The sequence below is a fragment of the Tachysurus fulvidraco genome, chromosome 16, assembly GCF_022655615.1.
Source record: "Tachysurus fulvidraco isolate hzauxx_2018 chromosome 16, HZAU_PFXX_2.0, whole genome shotgun sequence".
In the NCBI taxonomy this organism is placed as follows: Eukaryota; Metazoa; Chordata; class Actinopteri; order Siluriformes; family Bagridae; genus Tachysurus; species Tachysurus fulvidraco.
The window spans coordinates 1108983-1131628 of NC_062533.1; the positions used below are offsets into that span (position 1 = coordinate 1108983).

A 22646-nucleotide genomic window follows, 5' to 3' on the forward strand; every position below is an offset into this window, starting at 1 on the left:
CACAGTGACCACAGTATGAGCACACAGTGACCACAGTATGAGCACACAGTGATGACAGTATGAGCACACAATCACAGTATGAGCACACAGTGAGTGTGATGTGACCTCATATTTCCACCACAGTATGAGTGCACTGTGATTGTGCAGTGACCTCATGTTGTGAACAAAGTATGAGCACACAGTGAGAGCTCTGTGTGGTTAAACTTTTAGTTCACTGTGACACTCACATTATGACCGCACCATGAGAATATTGTGAGCTCATAGTGACATCATTGTGAGATCAAATTGTTGACTGGGTTAGTTCCTCCTTCACCACCTCTTCCTCGTCCAGGGGTTGCCTCAGTCTCCTGGGTGGATCATCCATCTCTTCTCTGTAGGTTTTCTTCCCCTTAAGGGCGGGGGTGCTACTGTGCGGCTGTAATCTGGTCTGGGATTGATATTTCGCCATTCATTGAGCATTGAGTTCTTCTGGCTCTTCGTCCCAACACAGCCGATCGAGCTGGCACTCCCCTCCTCTTTCATCTTCTGCTTGTGAGTGTGTTGGACTTCTGGACCATTCGTCTTCTCATTCTTCCTTACCTTCTTTCTCCTCCTGTTGCTTTCCCCTGAGGAGCAGGAATATTGGTCTTCCCCTCTTCTCTTAGCATCCACTTCTTCCGTTGACATGTGTCGTATAATTCATTTAACTTGTCCGCCCGTTATTTCCAGTTCTACTTCTCGCCCATCATTTTCTAATGGCAGCACTGGGTATATACCATGATATCTGGGTTTGTATTGTTTGTTGTAGGGTGGAGGTTGGAGCTGCTCCACACATTCACCTGGGGGTGGGGCTGTCGCTTTCTCTTTCTCCTGTTTTTCTCTATCTCTCCTCTCAATTTTTCCCCTCTTCTTCTCTTCCCTCATTATCTTCTCTTTATTTTCTCTTTTCATCTCTCCCCAACACTCTATACTTTCTTTCATCTTCTTACACTTTCCCTCATCAAACGTTCCTCCCTCTGGCCACGCCACTTTCTCATATACTTTTTTATTTCTTTTTCAGCATCTTTGTGCTTTATTGTTATAATTGCAGCTGGAGTGAACAGGCTCTTCTCTTTCTCCATCATGCACCCCTGTCTTACCCTTGTAGCACTACCATGGGGTCTTGGGATCACTGTCGACCACTTTAGTTGAACTATCATTCGTTTTACCGTTAGCCCCGGTTGTACTGGATCTTTCCTTGTTCGACTCTCAAGAGGATTTATTTTATCTAGGAGAATAGATATTGCAAACCCCCTTTCCCACTGCACCAGACGCTTTTCCACCAACACCAGTGACGTCAAACCTGAGCAATAATTAAACTGCCGTTCCTCAAACAATTCTACCAGTGGTTCGTCGTCTTCATCGACTGCCTCTGTTAAAAACTCACTTAACGGTATTTCAGCCTGTGGATTACCTGGGGTATCTACTAGGGTCCTCAATACTGGGCTCAGCAGCCGGGGCTTCCAGATCGCTTTTATTCTTTCATGCCAATTATCATACGGAGAAAGCGTTTCTAATGTCCACAGCCCATCAAATCTTGTCAGAGACCACAACTTAGCTGCTATCTGCTCGTCAGACTGGTGCCTTTCTACACCGTTCCTATCTCTGTACACTCATTCATCCCAGAAGAATGTTCCTACTCCTTTAGTTTCTATTTCTAGGTCTGTTTCTCCCTCAACATCTGAATCCGAGGCTTATTCCTCATCACACCTTAAATCTATATCCCCCATCCACTAATGTCCTTCAGTGTGCCACCTCGCCTTTTATGTGTTTTTGTTCTGTCCACGGTGTTGTGTCGTTTTACTTACCTCACTCCATCCATCCCCACTTCATAAGTCCCATAAAGCATTTAAGTGCCCACAATTCGATACCTAAGTCCCACTCAATTTGTCCACACACTACTCCTATAATTATAATTACTTCTAACGCAAAAAGTAATTCATCCTCCATTCAGGTCATAAGTTTAACAATATTTTGCTACTGCTTTCACCACTTTGAACAAAACCTCCGTTATTTGACTTAACACTTCATGTGTACACAACAACAATTCCATTCACATATATCTTTTCCTGTATACTATTCACCGTATACTGTTCACCGGGGGCCCCTCAGCTCTACCAAGCAGACCTGTCTCACCCGACAGCGTTATCTAGGGACTATCTTTTTCCACACCTGCCCGTGCAGTTGTGTTTAGTTTAATAGCACTCACACCCCGCCGGTATCCGCAGGAATTTTACTTCAAGATCTTCTTTTATCCAGGCCTATTCTCAACACTTTACCTCTGATATAAATAACAGTATTTACCCACGAGATCTCATTACACACACAGTCACCAACCCCCCTTAATCACTTGTGGGAAATTTCCCTTTTGCTACTTCTCATCCGGCTCTCTTATCTCACCCTTGGCGGTTCTCGAGCTCGAGGGCAGCTGCCTATCTCCCTCCCCAGGGCCACCCCTCCCCTGTCAGGCCACAGATACACAGACTTTTGAATGTAACAGGCATCTGCTTACCTTATATTATGCCCGGCCTCTGTAGCCCTTCTGAGTGGTCCCGGTTCTGGATGCAAGTCACGCTGTCCCTTTATCGAGCCCCACATTGGGCGCCATTAAATATGTCAGAACTTAGAGCCCGCCTCCATGCTAACATCACAAGGGTGATTTATAATTATAACTGTAACTATATTATCATCTACTTTGACCAAATCCTTCCAATTACACTATAATTAATATTGGTGAAATAGTGAGAAAACTCCTCAGACCTGGATGAGAATGAGAAAAAACCTCTTTATTGTAGACAGTCAGTCATCCATTCCATTGAGCTCAAAGAAAACAAAAATCACTAAGTCAAAAAAGAACAAATGAAAAACCCAAAAAGGCATTCACGTGTAACCAAAAACTTCTCTCTTGTAAAACAAAAACCTAAAGTATCAAATGAATGAAGGAGCTGCAGCGTCCAAAAATAGTTTCACCGTCCGAACTACCCCACGAAAGAACACTCTGAACTTCCCTTCCAAATTTCCCCTCAATATATACCCTGGCACTTCTAAGCGCCTCCTCTTTTGATTCCTCCTACTCTCAGACAAGTTCCCATTATGTTTTCAAGTTGTTCTCTGAGGCCCTGCCTGATCATTCACATGCTTCTTCTGAAATCCCTTTATTTCCCCACATTTCCTCATACGCCCTTTCAGTGACTTCATGTCCTGTCTTTCTGAATTCCCCTTATTTTCCAGAATCATCACCTGACCCTTACTCATATGCCCTTATATGGATTTTCCTCCTTTCTTGATTTCCTATTATTTTCAGCCTTTTTCGTCATTGTATTAAAAAATATGCTCAAAAGAGCTCTACTTGCTTGTTGCTATCACATTTGTCGCTCAACCGTTCATGACAGACGTTTTTCATGGACTAATCCTCTTTTCTGCTATGATGAGTAAGTTTTTCCACTTCTGTTCTTTCTACTTTACTTGGTTACATGTCTAAATGATTATATGTTAACTTTATAAGTTTAACTGTGTCCTAAGTCCCTACTTCTACTTGGTTATATTGCATTGTACCTCTACTTGGTTATACTGTATTGTATTGCTATTGTTGCTAAGCTTTGTTGCTACTTTGTATTTTACTGGAGTCCTTAATATTGGCTCTTTTAAGCTTTGCTAAACTTTTTGACCTTTATTATGATCTCAGTCTGGCCTTCAGACTGGGCTTGCTCATTGCATTCCTTAAGCCTTAGTTCCTCTATATCTTATCAGGGCTACTCATTTTTCTCTTAGATTCTCAGCCTCAGGGTCAGCCAATTCGCCCTGGTCACACCATCTGGATTTCTTGGTATACTCGGCCTACTCCCTATAGGAGGCCAGTTCCTGCTGAGGTCATGGCTAATTAACGCCGTTATTATCTGCGTCATCTTACTCAGGAGTTCTGTTCTTTCCTGGAATGACTGTCTTGCCCTACACTCCCAGATCATCCACTCTTGCCTTTTCACATTGTGCATATGCCTTTGACTCGCTCTTCTTCTACTCAAACACCTCTGCCTCCTATCCTGGTGGACCAAAGGACACAAACGGATGGTTGTCCTCATGCTGAACCCTGTTGCCCTAGGCTGATGACTCCTGCCTCTCCTCCACGTATCTCTTCTCCTCCTGTTGCCTATATTCGTCCCCTGACAGCTCCCACCTCTCCTCCCCGTGTCTCATCTCCTCACTTTGGCAATATTCCCTCTCTCTCTCCCAGTTTGGCTTCTTCTCCCTCTAACTCTGAGCCTGGCTCCCCAGGCTTTGTCCCTTCTTCTCCTTCTCCTTGGCCTGGATCCCCAGACTATACTCCCACTTCTCCCATGCCTGATAGCTCTGGGTCTCATTAGTATTACTAAGTTTATTTGCATTAAACTTCTCTTTCCTTTTATCCTACTTCTGAGTCTTGTGTGGTTTATTAATTGACATTAAGGCATTAATTGACTACCTAGCCTTATTATGACATCTGAGCTCTTTACCCATATATCCTATAATACCAATCATAATAATCCTTAGTTATGCTCCTTTGGGGCACCTCTTAATACATCACAGATTTTTCACAACATCAGGCTGTTACATCCTTTTATGTTTTGATTGTCACCAGAGTGTTTTGTCTCTATCTGAAAGACTGCCCCATAAAATGTGTATATTTACAACGTATTACAACTTTAAGTTAGACTTGATGACTGCAGCGCTCCTGCCAGTATGCTCTGACTTGCAGAGTTGTTTCATCGTGTATCTACAATAAATTCTACTGAACAAGGATATCCAAGTCTCCTGGTCTTCTCTGGAAAAAGTTTACAACAGATGGTGCCATCTCACTAAACTTCTTCAAAACTTCAATTTACAGATTCCAGATTTTTTCCAACTCAACTTTGATTTGCTGTGTCACTCTATCCAAAGAACTTACAGACCAGTGTACATGTGGTTATCCTCTGCTTTGTCAGGGAAGAGTTAACAAACAGCAGCAGGGTTTGGTTTAACTACAATTTTGGTTTATCTTCTGTTTAGGCATGGACGAATTTTGGGTTATCCTCTGTTGATCAGGGAAGAAATTTGAGTTCCCCTCTGTTTATCGGGGAAGAGTTTTGGTTTATCCCCTGTACACCCGGGAAGAATTGGGTGTCATCATCTAGAAATCAGAAACAGTTATGGGTTATTCCCTACCTTAGAGAAACTAACAGCAATAAAAATGTTTAAAAAGAATGCAAGACTGTTCCCCACTACTGAAAAAGGTGGATTAACTACCCCTTTGTGGACTAGTGGAGAGTTCAAATCACTGTTAGATGAGCAAATGAATGTTATAGTGACAGACTCAGTCAAACAGAATTTGACAAAGAAATATGGCATTCATCCAGACAAAGTGTGGTCTATTAAAGAGTGCAAAAAGGTGCTAGGTGCTTGTATCAGAAAAAAATGTCAAAGGAATTATCTGTTGCCACATGGAATTTTGTGTTACCTCAGCACAAGAGCATGCCCAACGTATTACAGAGCTAGAAGAGCAAAACAAAGAATTACATGCATGAGTATCTTCCATCACTAATGTATATCCTGACTTGCATTCCTTGTCTAACCAAGAGGGAGATAATGTGTCCTTTAGTGACCTTACTGATCAGCCTGTCAATGCCCCTGTGTGTGGAGCTCTTAAAAGGGTTCTAAGTAGAATAGAAGAAGCAGAAAATACTCCTTGCCCATCTCCAGTATTAATGCAAACTGTCATTAAAGCTTTAGGGCCAAGCAATGGAGAAACTCTCTCAAAGTTTGCCATCAGCACATTCACATTTATTTGAATTTAGGAGAGCATTAGCAAAAAATCTGCTTCTCTATGACATGTCTCTAGTGGAGGTCACTCAACTTATGTCTCAGGTGTTAACAGAATCAGAATTTAAGTATTTTGAAAGTACTGTGTATACTTCTGATTTCAAACGTGCCAGCAAAGATGAGTTTCGAGAAGGAATCCTTAGGATACTGAAGGATATTATTGGGCCATTGATCGATTGGGCCAGAGTCAAAAGCTGTGTGCAGAAAAAGGCAGAAACTGTAAGTGAATACACTGAAAGATTTTGTCAATCTGCAGTTGCATACAGTGGATGATGTATTAGATGATAAGGGACCATTAGTCAGGGCATGGTTTGATGGCCTTTCATCAGAGTACAGGAATGCTCTGCCTTTCTTAAATCTTACTTGGTCTATTCAAACACTGAAAAACAACTTGAACAGGTTAGCCATCTGGGAAAGGGATTCTGATGTTAAGATAAAAATCAGAACAGCCACAGCATCGCTAAATAATTCCTATGCAGAGACTAGGCAAGAAACCGGATTTCCTAAGAGAGAGGGAACATGTAAATATTGTGGAAAATCAGGGCACTGGGTAAAAGATTGTAGGAAAAAGCAGCAAGATAGCAGAAGAAATTTACATAACATAACCCCTCACCCACCCAGCCTGCTTATAACCCAGAGGTAGTCCATCCACTTTTTAGTGAAACCATAGGACAGCTTGTTCAGGCCTGTACAAATGCAGTTTTAGGCCAAACAATAAAAGTCAGGTGCCCAAATTCAGTATCCACATCAAATAATCAAGCTAAAATCACCTCCTCCTGTTGGGGAAATTGGTTAACTACTCTTACAGCCCTCAACTTGGTTTTGGACCATGCCCCTGTCATTAACCCATCCTCTTGTGTGATGTCTGCAATGACTGATGTTCCTTTAGAGGATGAAGAAATGACTCATGATTGTGTTATGCTCATACACTCATCTTCAAATGCTATTGCAGAGAGTCTGCAAAATAATGCTAATTTTGAATTGTTTGTTGATGGTTCAGCTCAAGTCATTGGAGGGAATAGGAGAGCAGGAAAAGCAATGACCTCTGTATCTGATGTAGTAGCTTCTAGTCGTCTCCCAGATTCCAAACCTAACACTGCGGAATCTCAGGACGTAGCTGCTAAAAAAAAAGCCTGTTCATACAGTACCGTGCGAGTGGGTACTAGAATGACAACAACCAGTGTCATTATGCCTCCAGACTCTCTACAAAGATGTTCCAATGTATAAAGCATGGAAATGGTTAGATATGAGAGCCATGGTTGATTTTACAGGCTGCTGGACCAAAGGGGGAAAATATATGGCACCAGAATCACTTCTGCCATATTTGGCTCAGCAGTTACATAACTTAGATCACATTAGTCCAGCAGCAATGATTCAACCTTTGTCAAATCACTGGTGGAATCACCAGTGGAACACACAAAGATGTGTAAAAAATTAACGTGTTGCGCTGTAAATTTTGATGAAACTTTACTTTTAGAACGAATGTGTTAAAAACAGCACAGTGTTGATTCTGGGACAACGCACTGTTGTTTTTAACAAATTCGTTCTAAGAGTGAAGTTTCAACAAAATTTACAATGCCACATCAGCTGTATTTGTTAGAAATATCCTCACTTATGTTTGACAAGCTTCAGCAAAAAAAAATTAGAAAATACAGTCTGCATGTTTCTTTTACTGGCAGTTGTTGCCACAGCACGACTATTCTTGGGTGCGTTTTCCAAAACAAAAGTTCCTAACCTGTTAGCAACTTAGTTGGTTGGCAATGGGAAATTGCACTGCAACCAACAAAGTTGCTAACTTAGTTAACAACTATGGTTTTGGGAAACGCACCCCTGAACAATCTAATCTATTAGCACGGTTAGTTGATTTGTTGATTTGAGAGACTTGTGACACTTTGAGAGAGATGTGTTTTTGAGAAGGTAGAACCTTATTTTACATTCAAAATACAGTTTTGAACCCATTTAAGGACAGCATTGAAATAAAATTATGCAGATACTGCCATAATGGCAACAACTTAGAATATTTATACTGTAAATACAGTGTTTTATCTGTCTTCATTGCAATTAATCTTAACTTATCTCATTGTACTTTGTAGACACTTAATTGGTGTGAACCCTGAGAAGGGAACAAAAGCCAGCCGGGTAAAGGTGTCCAAGAAGACAGGAAAGTTGTCCAGAAAAAGGCAGCAACAGTGAATCCCCATGTGGCCACCCTCAGCAAAAACCTCATGGACTTTGAGTGGGGCTTTATTTGCATTTTTTATATTGTAGTTTATTTTAATCAAAGGTGATGTTACAGCATTGTGTTCAGCAGTTCAGTTAAGAAAAAAAGTTACAGCATTGTGTTGTTTATTATATTTAATAAAAACTGTGTTATCGTCATCTTTTGTTTGAGACATTTTAGGTTACAATATAAATATCACATTCTACAGTATAGTTTATATTAAAAAACAGTAAACAATTTATTAAAATTACAGCAGGAAGACTATAATAACAGTATAATGCAAGCAAACATCTGAGAGTATTATACTGTGCAGCTCTCTCTTTTTTTACAGCACAGTCCCGTAATATTTGTACAGTACAAAACTGTTGTTGTAACTTACAGTAGGTAATCTGTAAATTTACAACTTTATGCAGGCAAATCTAGCTGCCAGTATATTACTGTAATTTAACACTGAAATTTTTTACAGTGTATTGTACAGCACATGAATCACATTTCAGCTGCTTTGCTGTCATCAGTCTTTGGTCATTAGAGCAAGTAAAACGCACTAGCACATCTGTCCTCATATAAATCCAAGACTTAAATCAAACAGCATTTTGGGTTAATCTGATTAAAAATAAAAACATGGATATATTTGTGAAGACATTTTTAAATTTTAACTTTTGCTTCACCCACTTTTTCTTCATTCTTCACACAGTAACATGTTATATAGGGAAAGTTACCATATATCTCTTGTACATTAGTTTCAGTATATTTCAGTTGCTGAGTCATATTAAAAAATATATTTTGGAAAAGATTTTCCATTCTCAGTTCAATTGTTTTACTACCTGTTAACATTTGAAAGAATGATAAGATTATTTTTTTACTAAAACAAGTTTTATTAATTTTTGCATAATAATATAAATTGTTTGTGTAATATTAAAATTAATTCATTAAAAATTTATAAAAGTAGTTTATTTTTTGGTCTTTTGTGTTATTTTTATGTTAATTATGATGTTTACTTTTCTTAGTAATCTGCTTATTTGATTGGTTTAGCACTTTATAATATTATATTTAATAATTTTCTATTGGTTTAGGTGATGTCCACCTAGGGCAGTAATTCTTGCAGTAGGGCAGTAAAAATGGATCAGTGGCTAAGCCAAAGAGGAGTCAAAAGAAAAGATCAAGCGTCCACTGAATGCAGCAAAACTACAGCACCACAAAGGCCCACTGAAGCCGGAACCGAAGATACCGAGTCACGGCCACTGGACACAACACTCCCGCATACCACGGAGCTAGCGTACCGTGGAAAACCATGTGAGAAAGTTAAGCGAAAATATCACAATGAGTACATGAAGTTTGGATTTTTCTGGACTGAGGATCTTGAGGATCCTAGACCTCACTGTGTTCTGTGTTATGAAATATTGGCTAATGAAGCAATGAAACCATCGAAACTCAAGCGTCACTTTGAGTCTAAGCACAAAGATTGTACAGATAAACCAGTGTCATTTTTTGAGAGAAAACGTGATGAGCTTGAGCGATACATGAGTAAAAACACCTCACAGTTTTTTATGCCCGGTGAAAATGCAAAGGCAACTGAGGCATCATACAGAGTGTCTCTACTCATTGCAAAAACGGGAAAACCCCATTCAATTGGAGAGACTCTAGTTAAGCCTGCTGCAGAAGTTATGGCAAACGTAATGTTAGGGAAGAAAGCTAGTGATGATATGCACAAAGTACCTCTGTCCAATGACACTGTCCAGTGACGCATAACTTCAATGTTCGAAACTGTCCAACAGCAGCTGATCACACGATTACACGAGTCCCTTCTTTTCTCTTCAGCTGGACGATTCCACGGATTTTGGTAACGGGGCAAATCTTCTGTCTTTTGTGAGATACATCCATGCGCGCTCAGTCCACGAGGATTTTCTCTTCTGTAAATCCCTTCCAACGAACACCACAGGAGAAGCGATCTTTGATGCATTAAATGCCTTCATTGTGCTTAATAAAATTGACTGGAAATGTTGTGTTGGAGTTTGCACTGATGGTGCAACTGCGATGACAGCCAAACACAAGGGCCTGGTAACACACGTGTGTAATGTTGCTCCATCCTCTGTGTCAACTCATTGCTGCATTCACAGAGAACAGCTCGCGGTGAAAAAGACGGCAAGTCTTAAAACTGTTTTAGACGAGGCAGTTAAAGAAGTCATCTAAATCAAAGGCACACAATTTGTGAGCACACAAAACTTCTGTTCCACACTGAAGTGCGCTGGTTGTCCGGTGGCAAGGTCCTGTCTCATCTCTTTGAACTGCGCGATGAAGTAAAATTATTTCTGCACCAAGCTGATGAACTGTATGATCGACTTAATGCCTTTATGTGGCTTTCAAAACTAGCTGTAATGACGAGGAGGCGTACTGCTGGGGATCCATTTGCAGCAGAGTTCATTTAAGTATAAACACAGATCGGAGTCAAATAGGCGGGGGTCAGAACCGGCAAAACACAATAGCAAAGAGAGAGCAGAATCCGAATCGGGGACAGGCAAAAGGTCAGAACAGGCGGCAAACAATCAGAAGAGTCAGGAAGAGAGAGCAGAAGTAATAACCGGAAAAACAGAAGACAGAAAATGCTCAGAATGACTGTAGTAACACAAGTCGCGACCTCGCACCGGTATGGAGTAGAAGCGTGGTATTTATGTGAATGGGAATGAGAGACAGGTGGTGGAGTAATCAGGAGGCGAGGTGGCTGATGGGGAGTGTAGTGCGGAAGTACGCTCCCGCGGTGGTTCGTTGCTCATGACAGAGCCCCCCCCGCGGCTCCCGACACGAAAACGTCCCGCCTTCTCCCATGAGCGTTCTTCCAGACCGAACCCCTCCCAATCGACCAGGTATTCTAAGTGGCCCCCTCGGCGTCTGGAGTCGAGCAGTTCGCGGACCTGATACGCTTCTTCGCCATCGACCATCAGCGGCGGCGGCGTGGGCGGAGCAGTGGTGGATTCCGGATCATCCCTCGGCTCAACGGCCGGTTTCAGCAGCGAAACGTGGAAGGTGGGTGAGATGCGGTAGGAGGTTGGTAGTGAGAGGCGGTATGCGACGGGGTTAATACGTTTGAGGACTCAGAACGGGCACACGTACCTGGGACTGAGCTTACGGCAGGGTAGGCGGAGCCGGATGTCGCGGGTCGAAAGCCAAACCCACTGGCCGGGTTGGTACTCAGGGTGTTCCCAGCGGTGTCTGTCAGCCTGGGTTTTTTGCGTTCGGACGGCTCTTCGTAGTTGTCGGTGGGCCGCGGCCCACGTTTCTTCGCTCCGTCGGAACCAGTCGTTAACAGCTGGTAGGTCGGTGGGTGTGTCGGACCAGGGAAATAAGGGAGGTTGGTACCCGAGGACGCACTGAAAGGGTGTCAGGCCGGTGGTGGGTTTAATGAGGGAGTTTTGCGCGTATTCTGCCCACATCAGATACCGGCTCCACTCGTTCTGACTGTGGTGACAGTACGTTCGGAGAAAACGGACGATCTCCTTGTTGAGGCGCTCCGTCTGACCGCTTGAAGAAGGCCCTCCAGACCCGTGAGGTGAACTGAGGACCTCGGTCCGAGACGATGTCTTCTGGAAGGCCATAAAAGCGGAAGGCTTGGTTGCATAGCAGCTCCGCGGACTCGAAGGCGGTGGGAAGTTTGGTTAGTGGGATTAACCGGCAGGCTTTCGAGAATCGGTCGATAACAGTCAGAATGGTGGTGTAGTTGTTGGATCGAGGCAGATCTGTGATAAAGTCCAACGCGATGTGGGACCAGGGACGCTGTGGGATTGGCAGAGGTTGCAGCAAGCCCGCGGGTAGCTGATGAGAAGCCTTGGAGGCGTGGCACGCCGCGCAGCCGTGAACATACTTGCGTGTGTCTGCGTTCAGCGACGGCCACCAGAACTCATTCTGGACCAGGTGGGTTGTTGCGGTTATGTCGGGGTGGCCGGAGGCCGGACTCGTGGTCAGGAGCGGAGTACGCAGGTGCTCCGGCACGTACGTTTTGCCGGCCGGGCATTCGATCGGAGGTTGCGTTTGGGCGTTGGCGTTGGTGATCTCGGTCATAATGTCCCACTGAACGGGTGCTAGGATGCGAGTCTCAGGTAGGATCGGTTCGGTGGGGTTGTGTTGGGGCGACTCTCGGTGCATGCGTGACAGGGCGTCGGCTTTGACGTTCTTACTACCCGGTCGGTACGTCAGGGTGAATTGGAACCAGGTGAAGAACATGCATTTGGCAGAACGCAGGTACTCCAGATTACGATGATCCGTGAGGACTGTGAATGTGTGCTGTGCGCCTTCCAGCCAATGCCGCCACTCCTCAAACGCTGCTTTTATTGCCAGAAGTTCGCGATCTCCCACGTCGTAGTTCCGTTCTGCTGGGGTCAGTTTACGGGAGAAGTAGGTGCATGGGAACATTTTGTCGGCGGGTCCCTGATGCTGGGAAAGGATGGCGCCGATTCCCGTGTTGGAGGCGTCCACCTCGACGGTGAATGGCCGGTTCGGATCCGGGTGGTGGAGTATCGGGGCTGAGGTGAAACTCTCCTTCAGCTGCCTGAATGCCACGTGCGCCTCCGGCGACCAGGTGAGTTGAGCGGGTCCTTATCTTGTCATGGAGGTGAGAGGTGTCGCGATGGTGCTGAAGCCACGGATAAAGTGGCGGTAGAAATTGGCAAACCCTAGGAAGCGTTGTAGCTCCTTGATCATCCGCGGCTTGGGCCACCGCAGCACTGCTTAAACTTTAGTGTCATCCATGGCGACCCCCTCTGCCGAGATGATGTACCCCAGGAAGGACGTTGAGGTCTGATGGAACTCGCACTTCTCCACCTTGGCGTACAGATGGTGCTGAATGAGACGCTGCAATACTGCCCTCACGTGTCTGATGTGTTCCTCTTTGCTTTCCGAGTAGATGAGAATGTTGTCGATGTAGACAATTACCCAGCGGTCGAGCATGTCCTGGAACACATCGTTAATGAATGATTGGAAGACTGCTGGGCTGTTCGATAGGCCGAACGGCATGACCAAATATTCGTAGTGGCCTGATTGGGTCGAGAAGGCGGTTTTCCACTCGTCTCCCTGTCTGATGCGGATGAGGTTATACGCGCAGCAGAGGTCGAGCTTGGTGAAATACCGCGCGCGGCGGAGTTGCTCCAGAGCTGACGGCACGAGCGGCAGGGAGTACCGAAACTTCACGGTTATGTCGTTGAGGGCTTTGTAGTCAATGCAGGGTCGGAGCCCCCCCGTCTTTTTTCTTAACGAAGAAGAACCCTGATGAAGCCGGGGACACGGAAGTGCGAATGAACCCCTTCTTTAGTTCTTCCTGGATATATTAGTTCATGGCCGCAGACTGTGAAAGAGGGAAAATTCTCCCCCTGGGTGGTGTAGCTCCTGGCAGTAGGTCGATGGCGCAGTCACAGGCGCGATGTGGGGGCAGCTCCGTGGCCTTGACTTTACTAAACGCCTCCGCAAGCTCTAGGTACTCGTCGGGGAGATTGGAGATGTCAGAGGTGATTGGCGCGGTGCCTGTGGTGTTAAGCTGGCATGGCTCCATTGGGTCCCGGCGGAGTGTGTCACAAGTGCTGCCCCAGCCGGTGATGCGCAGATCAGTCCAGGAGATGGTCGGGTTGTGGTGTCGAAGCCATGGTAGGCCGAGAATGAGGGCATGCCGGGGGGAGTGGATGAGGTGGAAGAAGAGACGCTCTTGATGCTGGTCCCCCACCTGCAGGATGAGATTTTTGGTGCGGTGTGTGATGCGTCCTTCTTTTAATGGTCGTCCGTCTATCGCCCCCACTGCTAAGGGAAACACAGAAGGAATTATCGGAACGTTGTGAGTATGAACAAAATCCCAAGACATGAAGTTCCCAGCTGCACCTGAGTCAACGAGTGCAAGGGCTTCGACACTCTGCCCGTGAATCTCGAGCTGTACACTAATTTGCGTGCAGTTTGACGATCGGGGGGTGACGGAGTGTGAACTCACCAGGTTGTCTCGTCGTCGTGGTGGTCGCGTTGGGCAGGTTGGCAGTCGGTGTCCCGGTTCTCCGCAGTAGAGGCAGAGGCGGAGGTGGAAGCGGCGCTCTCGTTCCTCCGGCGTGAGGCGCGTGTAGTCGACCTGCATGGGCTCGGGGTATTCAGTGCGCGCGGGGCGTGTGATGGTGCGCGCAGGGGTTCGGGCTCGCCGGGAGCGCATGAGATTATCCAGTTGGATGGAGAGATCCACGAACTCGGATAGGCTCCGTCCCTCATCTCGACAGGCCAGTTCAGCTTGGAGGTTAGGATTTAAACCCTTGCGGTAGAGCAGTAGCAGTGGGCGTTCCTCCCAGCCGGCTTTGGCGGCGAGAGTGCGAAACGCTAGGGCATACTCCGCAGCGGTGCGATCGCCCTGTGACACGGCCAGCAGGCGTTCCTCCGCGCTCTCCCCAGATCCGTTATGGATCAGCGCAGACTTGGTGCCATGTGCGTTTGTTTGTTTGTGTCACGTGATTGCCCCGTCCACGTCTGCTCCTCCCCGGTCATCATACCTGTTTCCCTTTGTGTGTGATTGTCCGTGTCACTATATATGTGAGCCGCGTTGCATTAGGCAGCGCGCCTTCATTGATTATATTGTTAGTTCCCCGTGTGTTGTGGTTTATGTTTGTTCTTCCTATTGTATTAAACCCCTTTCATTGGAAGCTATCCTGCGTACGGGTCTGTCTCCAAGCCACCTCTGCCAGGGTCGCGACAGGTGAGCTTTATTAAAGGGTTTGCAGGCAAACAAACAATTTTGCATCTCCTGCTCCTTGTGCCCAACTGGCTTGACAAAACTGGTAAAAAAAAACTAAAACATAGGCCCACCCAGGTGCATTCTGGGCTGCCACAACTGAACCGCTTTTATCCCCTAGGTCAGTGTTTCTCAAACTTTTTCAGCCCATGGACCTCTTTATCTTCCAATTTTTTTCTGAGGACCAAAATTAATAAGATAAATTTAAGTTTAACATGCAACTGTTTCAATTCAAAAACTATTTATTCAAACACAAATGCAATGATATGATGAGAAATTATTATATAAATTTTTATTTAATTTGAAAAAGTAAATGTGAAATGAGTTGCAGCTTAATATGAACAAGAAACTGCACATGTGGGGGAAAAAAATGCAATTGAACATACTGTAACAGCCTAGGTCCCAATTAATGCCATTCCAAAGAGCCATTAATTTAAAACTGAGGTAGTGGGTATAGGAAGTCTATGGTTGTAACTATGGTAACAATAAAATGCTGAAAAGAATTTTCCTCTTAATGTCCAATATCACTGAAATTACTGATATTTTACACATGAAACAAAAACTAGTACATTACAAAACTAATAGATCTGTGGATTTTAGATTTTGAGATTTCCATCTAAAACTTAACGTGAATATCAATGAGACGGGTGGTGCTGCTTATCACACATCAGTTTCTGAATGTCTGGCTCCAAAGAGGAGAGTTTCAGTCTCATACTAGGCTCCATGTTTAGTCTGTTGCGCTGTTTTGTTTTCAAACCAACCAGTGTGGAAAACCCAACTTCACAGTTGTATGTAGTTGGGAAGGGCAGATTCTGCAAGCTTTGGATGTTCAGGAAGGAGCTGAGCCCATAAGTCTGTTAAGGGCTGTTGTTTGAATGACATTTTGAGACCTCCATCTGATGCAATGGCCACAAGACTATTGCCTTCCTGTATTGAGAGCTTGGTACATTGCTCAATGATGTCGCCAAACGGATTTCTGATCCACTCAAAGTCCACATCTAGCTCTGGAAAGTATTTCCCCAGCTGCATGTGAAGGCCTTGTAGATGTTCCTTTATGGCTGTGATGGTGTCGTCACCCAGGGTCTCTTCAGTTTCGAGAAGAAAGTCCGCTAGAGTGGGGAAACAGTCAAATTCACGGTGATCGATACGTGCGCACCAGAGCTCTAATTTGGTGCGGGCCCCTTTAATATTGTCCTGTACAGTGAAGACTGTGACCGTTTTTCCTTGCAGTGCTAAGTTGAGCGTATTGAGCATGCTGAAAATATCTGCAAGATATGCTAGTGTCATGAGCGTCACCCTAGAGACGCGTCTCCGGAGTACTAGCGCACTTCCGCACTACACTCCCCATCAGCCACCTCGACTCCTGATTACTCCACCACCTGTCTCTAATTCCCATTCACATAAATACCACGCTTCTACTCCATACCGGTGCGAGGTCTCGACTTGTGTTACTACAGTCATTCTGAGCGTTTTCTGTGTTCTGTTTTTCCGGTTATTACCTCTGCTCTCTCTTCCTGACTCTTCTGATTGTTTGCCGCCTGCCCCGACCTTTTGCCTGTCCCCGATTCGGATTCTGCTCTCTCTTTGCTATTGTGTTTTGCCGGTTCTGACCCCCGCCTATTTGACTCCGATCTGTGTTTATACTTAAATAAACTCTGCTGCAAATGGATCCCCAGCAGTACGCCTCCTCGTCATTACAGGAGACCTCGCCAATCGAGGATCCAGCAGCCGTCGCTCAGCTCACCACTCAAATCACCGGCCAGGCCCAGCAGCTCGCCGGTCATCACCAGCAGCTGACACGCCTCACTCAGCTTACACAGGAGCTTGCCGCGGCTCTACAAGGGCTACAAGGAGCCGCCGCCGCACCAACTCCTCCAACCCCAGCAGCGGCTCCCCTGGTCGTGCCGTACCCCGCTCCCGCTGTCACCGGACACCGTCTCGCCTTCCCGGAGAAGTTTAGCGGCGAACCTGGAGGGTGCCGGGGCTTTCTTATGCAGTGCTCGCTGTTCGTTGCGCAGCAATCAACCCTGTACGCCACAGAAGACAGCCGTATAGCCTTTGTCTGCTCCCTGCTCACGTGTAAGGCATTGGATTGGGCCACCGCGGTGTGGAGAGAGAACGCCTTCCCCTCGTTCGCGGCATTCCTCACCCAGTTTTGCACGGTCTTTGACCACTCCGCCTCTGGGGAGAGCGCGGAGGAACGCCTGCTGGCCGTGTCACAGGGCGATCGCACCGCTGCGGTGTATGCCCTAGCGTTTCGCACTCTCGCCGCCGAAGCAGGCTGGGAGGAACGCCCACTGCTACTGCTCTACCGCAAGGGTTTAAATCCTAACCTCCAAGCTGAACTGGCCTGTCCCTAACATCACCAAACTCATCACCTGGCTTGGACTCAAACATGTAAACCACAACCCACGGTGTATCTTGGTGATTATTTGAGTTATTTGAGTTAAGTTTGATTAATTTTTGTATATTTAATTTGACAAATGGTCACTACAGTGTATTTATAATAATTATTTAATGACCAGCATTTTAATCTAAAAACAGCAGGAAAATCAGGAATTACAGTATTACTGTTAAAAGTACAATTGTGATAGTAGGATATAGTAATAATAGAATGTAGTAATCCTGTCAAAATACAGTAAGTGGTTGGAAACCCAGCCTCCAATATTTAGTTATAAATTTACAGAATTTTTTTTACAGTGTAAATACATTAGTATAACAGATTTAAATATATCTTTATCCACCAATTAATAATCAGTTGATATTAAAATTGTTCTCTTCCAATTAAATGCTTTTCACAAGGCAGTCTTTCTACCAGCACTGAGAGTATCAGGCGATGCTTAAGACTTATAATAGGAAAATTAAATGTTCCCTTCCTGTTTGGATGGATGGTGGCGTGAAGGTTGGTAAGCTCCACCTCATCCCATTCATTGAGTTCTGGTACAGCCTCATCCATCCATAAGGAGTCATCGAAAATTCATTGACTTATTATAGATATATTCTGGATGGGAACCTTATTCACACCTTATGCACCTGCCAGTTGTAAAATTGTGTTGTTGTTTTTTTGTGTGTGTGTGTGTGTATGTGTTTGTTTTCAATATTATGTAATTATCAATTATACAGAGTTGTTCTGAAGTGAAACATCTTAACAGAACACATCCAGGTGACTAACATACTTGTACTAAAGTGTAAAATCAATCCTAATAGCAAATTCACTTAGTTTCAGTTCAATTTTCACTTAAATCGCTCAAAGGGGTTGCCCCTAGGGTGGTATGGGGTTGTTCTCACTTTATGTATGCCAGCCACTTGACAGAGCTTTTTTATCGTGCGGGACTCGAAATTGGGTCCTTGATCACTGTGTAACTTTTCTGGGATTCCATAGTGCACCATAAAGGTCTCCCACAGACCGTTTTGCCACTGTGAGGGCCTTTTGGTTAGGTGTTGGCATGGCAACCGCAAACTTGGTAAAGTGATCTGTAATCACAAGTATGTCTTTGGTCCCACATTTGTCAGGTTCAAGAGAGAGGAAGTCCAAACAGAGGAGCTCAAGGGGTCTGGTGGTGTTAATGTTAACCAAAGGGGCAGCTCTCTCAGGCAGTGCCTTCCTCCGTACACACCTACTGCATGTTTTGACTTTTCTCAGAACATCCAAAGCCATTTTTGGCCAAAAGAATCTGGTCCTTACAAGATGTCAACCCCCATATGACGCAAATGATCGTGTAGGCTGATCAAAACTGTGTCACGAAGTTCAGCAGGGAGCACAAGCTGATAAAAGGTCTGAGAGCCCACTTAGCATCTCCGGTAAAAGATGTTATTAAGGAGTTCTAGGCGATTTAACTCCCTCAACAGTGGAAGCTCAGGGAGTTCATGTCACAAAGTTGGGGGTGGTTTATCTCCCTGCTCGATCTGGGAAATGACATGCCTTATACTTTGATCAGGTCTTTGTTTTCTCACAAGTTCTGCCTCAGTTAAGTGGGGGATAACTGGCAACCCACCAAGGTGATCTTCTTGCCCATAACGGTCAGGCACAGCAGTAGCTGATATGGCAAGGGTTTCAACTAAAGTGACACTGTAAAGTAGATGTCTCACAGATTGCTTGCACAACAGCTTGATCTACTGCATCTATATTTTCTGGATCGGAGAGGTGACCCTGTGTAAACTGTCTTATGCGCTCACTCTCTTTTTGAGATTTAAAATCATCAGCCAGCTTCCCATGCGGCCTGCGGGACAGTCCATCTGCATCGCCGTTTTGCTTTCCTGGACGATAGAGAAGTTTGAATGAGAACGTGGACAGTGCTGCCAGCCACCTATAGCTTGTCGCATCAAGTTTTGCTGAGTTCAATACATATGTCAGCGGATTGCTATCAGTAACAACAGTGAAGTTGTTGCCGTAAAGATAATCATTGAACTTTTCTGTCACTGACTACTTGAGTGCCAAAAATTCCAACTTGTGTGCTGGATAGCAACCCTCACTCCTTGACAACCCTCTGCTTGCATAGCCTATGACACGACACTGGCCCTCCTGTTCCTGATACAAAACAGCACCGAGCCCAGTGGTGCCTGCATCAGTGTGGAGTATATAGGGCTTCTGGGGATCAGCAAAACCTAACACAGGAGCGGATGTAAGGCTCTCAGTAACCAGGTCAAATGCTTGCTGGCAAGCGGGTGTTCAGCGACTCCCAAAGACCTCATCTGACTTCAATTTCTGTTGAGGAGGTGGATACCCAGAGGTTAGATTGTGGAGGGGCTTTACAATGTTAGAGTAACCCTTAACAAACCTCCTGTAGTACCCAGCAAACCCAAGAAAGGATCTCGGCTCTCGCAGGTTGCTTGGGACTGGCCAAGTTTTAAGAGCAGTGATCTTCTCCGGATCAGCCTCGACTCCATTCCTGGAAACCACATGCCCAAGATAACGGACTGACGTTTGGAAGAAGACACACTTTTCAGGCGATAATTTCAACCCGAACTGTCTAAGGCATGTGAGTACCTTCATCAGCTTTGCTTCATGCTCTTCCAGAGTCTTTGAAAACACAATCAGGTCGTCAATAAAAACTAGCGCGTCCTTTAAATGCATGCCCCCCATACACTTTTTCATTAATTTTTGAAAGGTACTCGGCACTAGTCACTCCTCGAGGCATTCTGTTAAATTCCCAAAACCCAAGAGGACACACAAAAGCAGTCTTTGTTTTGTCTGCTTCCTCAACTTCAATCTGGTAATAACCAGACTTTAAAACATGGACAGAAAACCACTTAGAACCGCTGAGCGCTGAGAATGCATCTTCCAGCTTTGGAAGAGAGTATGTGTGAAGAAAGCTATTTTAAGAGAAATTATAGAAAAAGAAAAAGGAAATGAAATGAATGAGGAAGATAATGTTACTGTTATGAGAGCCAGGAGGGCTCCCTCTGCTGGCCTGCAGAGGATTGCTGCACTTTAGCATCAGGACTCTATTTCCCACAATTCGTTGCACCACCAACTCAGCACACCTGCATCCTGTTTGTAATCACCTGGGCTATTTAAGCTCACTCAGAACTCTCTGATGGTGTGAAGTATTGTTAGCTCTGTCTGCATTCTGAGTGTATTATTCTGTTCCGTCTATTGCCCTGTTTTTACCCTGTTTGTTTATCGTGTTTATGAATGTTTGCTACCTGCCCTGACCCACGGCCGGATTATTGACTACTGTGTTTGGATTTCCTTTGATGTTGTTGTTTGCCTGATGTCTGAACCTTGCCTGTTTTGGATCACCTAATAAACCAGCATTTGGATCTAGCTTGTTTCACGTGCATGACAGTTACATTTTTAATGAAACATTTTTAATTAAATATTGTAGAATGGGAGAAAGAAAGAATGAAAGAAAGAATGAATGAATGAAAGGAACAAAGAAAGAAAAAGAAAGAATTGGGCAAAGAAAATATAAAACAAAAATATAAAAGAAACTAGAAGAAGAACTGGAATATATAGAGAAAAAACTCGAGGGGGCAAGATGAAGAAACAAAGTTAATTATATAAAAACAAAATGCAACCAAGATAAAAAATGCTGTGGGTCCTTCTGACAAAAATCCACTTTTAGCAGTGTCCATTCACATGTTAACATGGAAGCACTCTGTTGAACTCACCAGCTCATTTGGAGTTTAACATTTCATACATAAAACCCACTGCTAACAAATCTTTCAAAACTATTTTCATAATAATTGAGTAAACTACAAGCAATTGATATGGTTTTGAGTATTGAAGTATTCAGTGGTTTGTAATTAAACTAAGGGTCATACATTTGTTAGTTAAAATCTGTTACACTACCAAATACCATCTTAGACTGTGGGTATAGAATGCATCAATTGGATGTGCTATCAACAAAACATGGTGAGAATGTGATGGTTTGAGGGATGCTTTCTGCAGCAGAAGTTGGACCTCTTCTACAGCTACCTGGCAGGTGCAATGCAAATTTTTACCACAATCTAAACTCCTTAACATGTGCTTCCTTCTGTGCGAGCACCTCACAATCAGCCTGCAATTTCTATGAAAGAATGGCCGGGTCACACTGCAAAATGGGTAAAGCAGCTCCTTGAAGGTTGGCCAGCCCAGACTCCTGAACTCTGGAAAATCTTTGCCAAAAAAGTTATTGCTCAAAATCCCACTACAGTAACCAACTGTGGAAGAAACTGGAGGAAGAGAGGACCAAGTTCACACCAGATCAGTGTAAGAAACTAGTGATGTCCTGTGGCTGCAGATGTGCTGAAGCAAAGACATCCACACTTCCTACTCATTTCTATAACCCTCAAAAACTTTAGTTGTCAACATCTTTTGTGCTACATTGGTTACTGTTCTTTAATTGTGATCAGTGTGTTTTCCAGATTTCCAAAAGTTTTATTTTTTTGCCTTATGTTTTAAAACATGCTAGTTGAACAGAAGTATAACCCACAGCTAATATTCCCTAAAATGTTTTGAGTAATGAAGATAGACAATAAAAAGTAAAGAAAGACATGTCTGTACTTTCTGAGAACATAGCATGTAGCAATATTGTAATTATGTTGTGGAAAGTAGGCTAATTTCAAAAGCACACGAAGGCAGCGGCACTCAATAAAATTTAATTTGCGCTAAAACTATTTCCTGCATATAAAAAATCGTTACTAACAACATTCATGCCCAGGGGTCTCATTTATAAAACTGTGCGTAGGATCCCTACTAAAAGTTTATGCGCCCAAAAGCCAAAAATGCCACACTGCAAAAAATATTCTGATTTATAAAACCGTGCATACGCACACCTGTAAACAATGTTCCCACAGATGTGCGTACGCGAACCAGCCTCATATCCCGCCCTGTACACGCCCATTACATGCTCCACAACTGGGCATGCATGAGAGTGGACCTCGTTATGATTAGTTTCCTCTGCGCTCTGCGGGTTTAAAAATGGGGTGAGGAGCCAGCGTCTCAGAGGGTAGCCACTGTCGCTGCAGGTTATAATTATATTAAAAACAAAATTGTTACAGTGCCCTTACAGTGTAATTGAGCCCTTATAGCAACATGAGTGCAGTCAATTGTGCCGATTACATTTGGGAAACCAGACATTGCTGCAAATTTCATTTCAATTTCGGCCTGTTCTCGCACAGTGTGTGTCGACTACCCATATTAAGTATACCATTCAAAACGACAGATATTAAGGCACTCAGGGACGGCTGTGATATACGAGACCTATAGGGTGAGATGATAGATTCCAATAGAATTATTTCATATACAAAAAGGTCTTAGAGACAAAGTTGAGGATTACTTATAGTTTTTTTTTTATATAAATAATTTACCTGTCTGCCAATTCCCGCTGGAAACAGCCGGTTGCCAAG

General features: G+C 44.3%; 1 pseudogene; it reads left to right on the forward strand.

The window, feature by feature from the left end:
* The first annotated feature begins 9189 nt into the window (after window positions 1-9189).
* LOC125139068 lies at window positions 9190-10261 on the forward strand (annotated as a pseudogene).
* Window positions 10262-22646: the final 12385 nt, after the last annotated feature.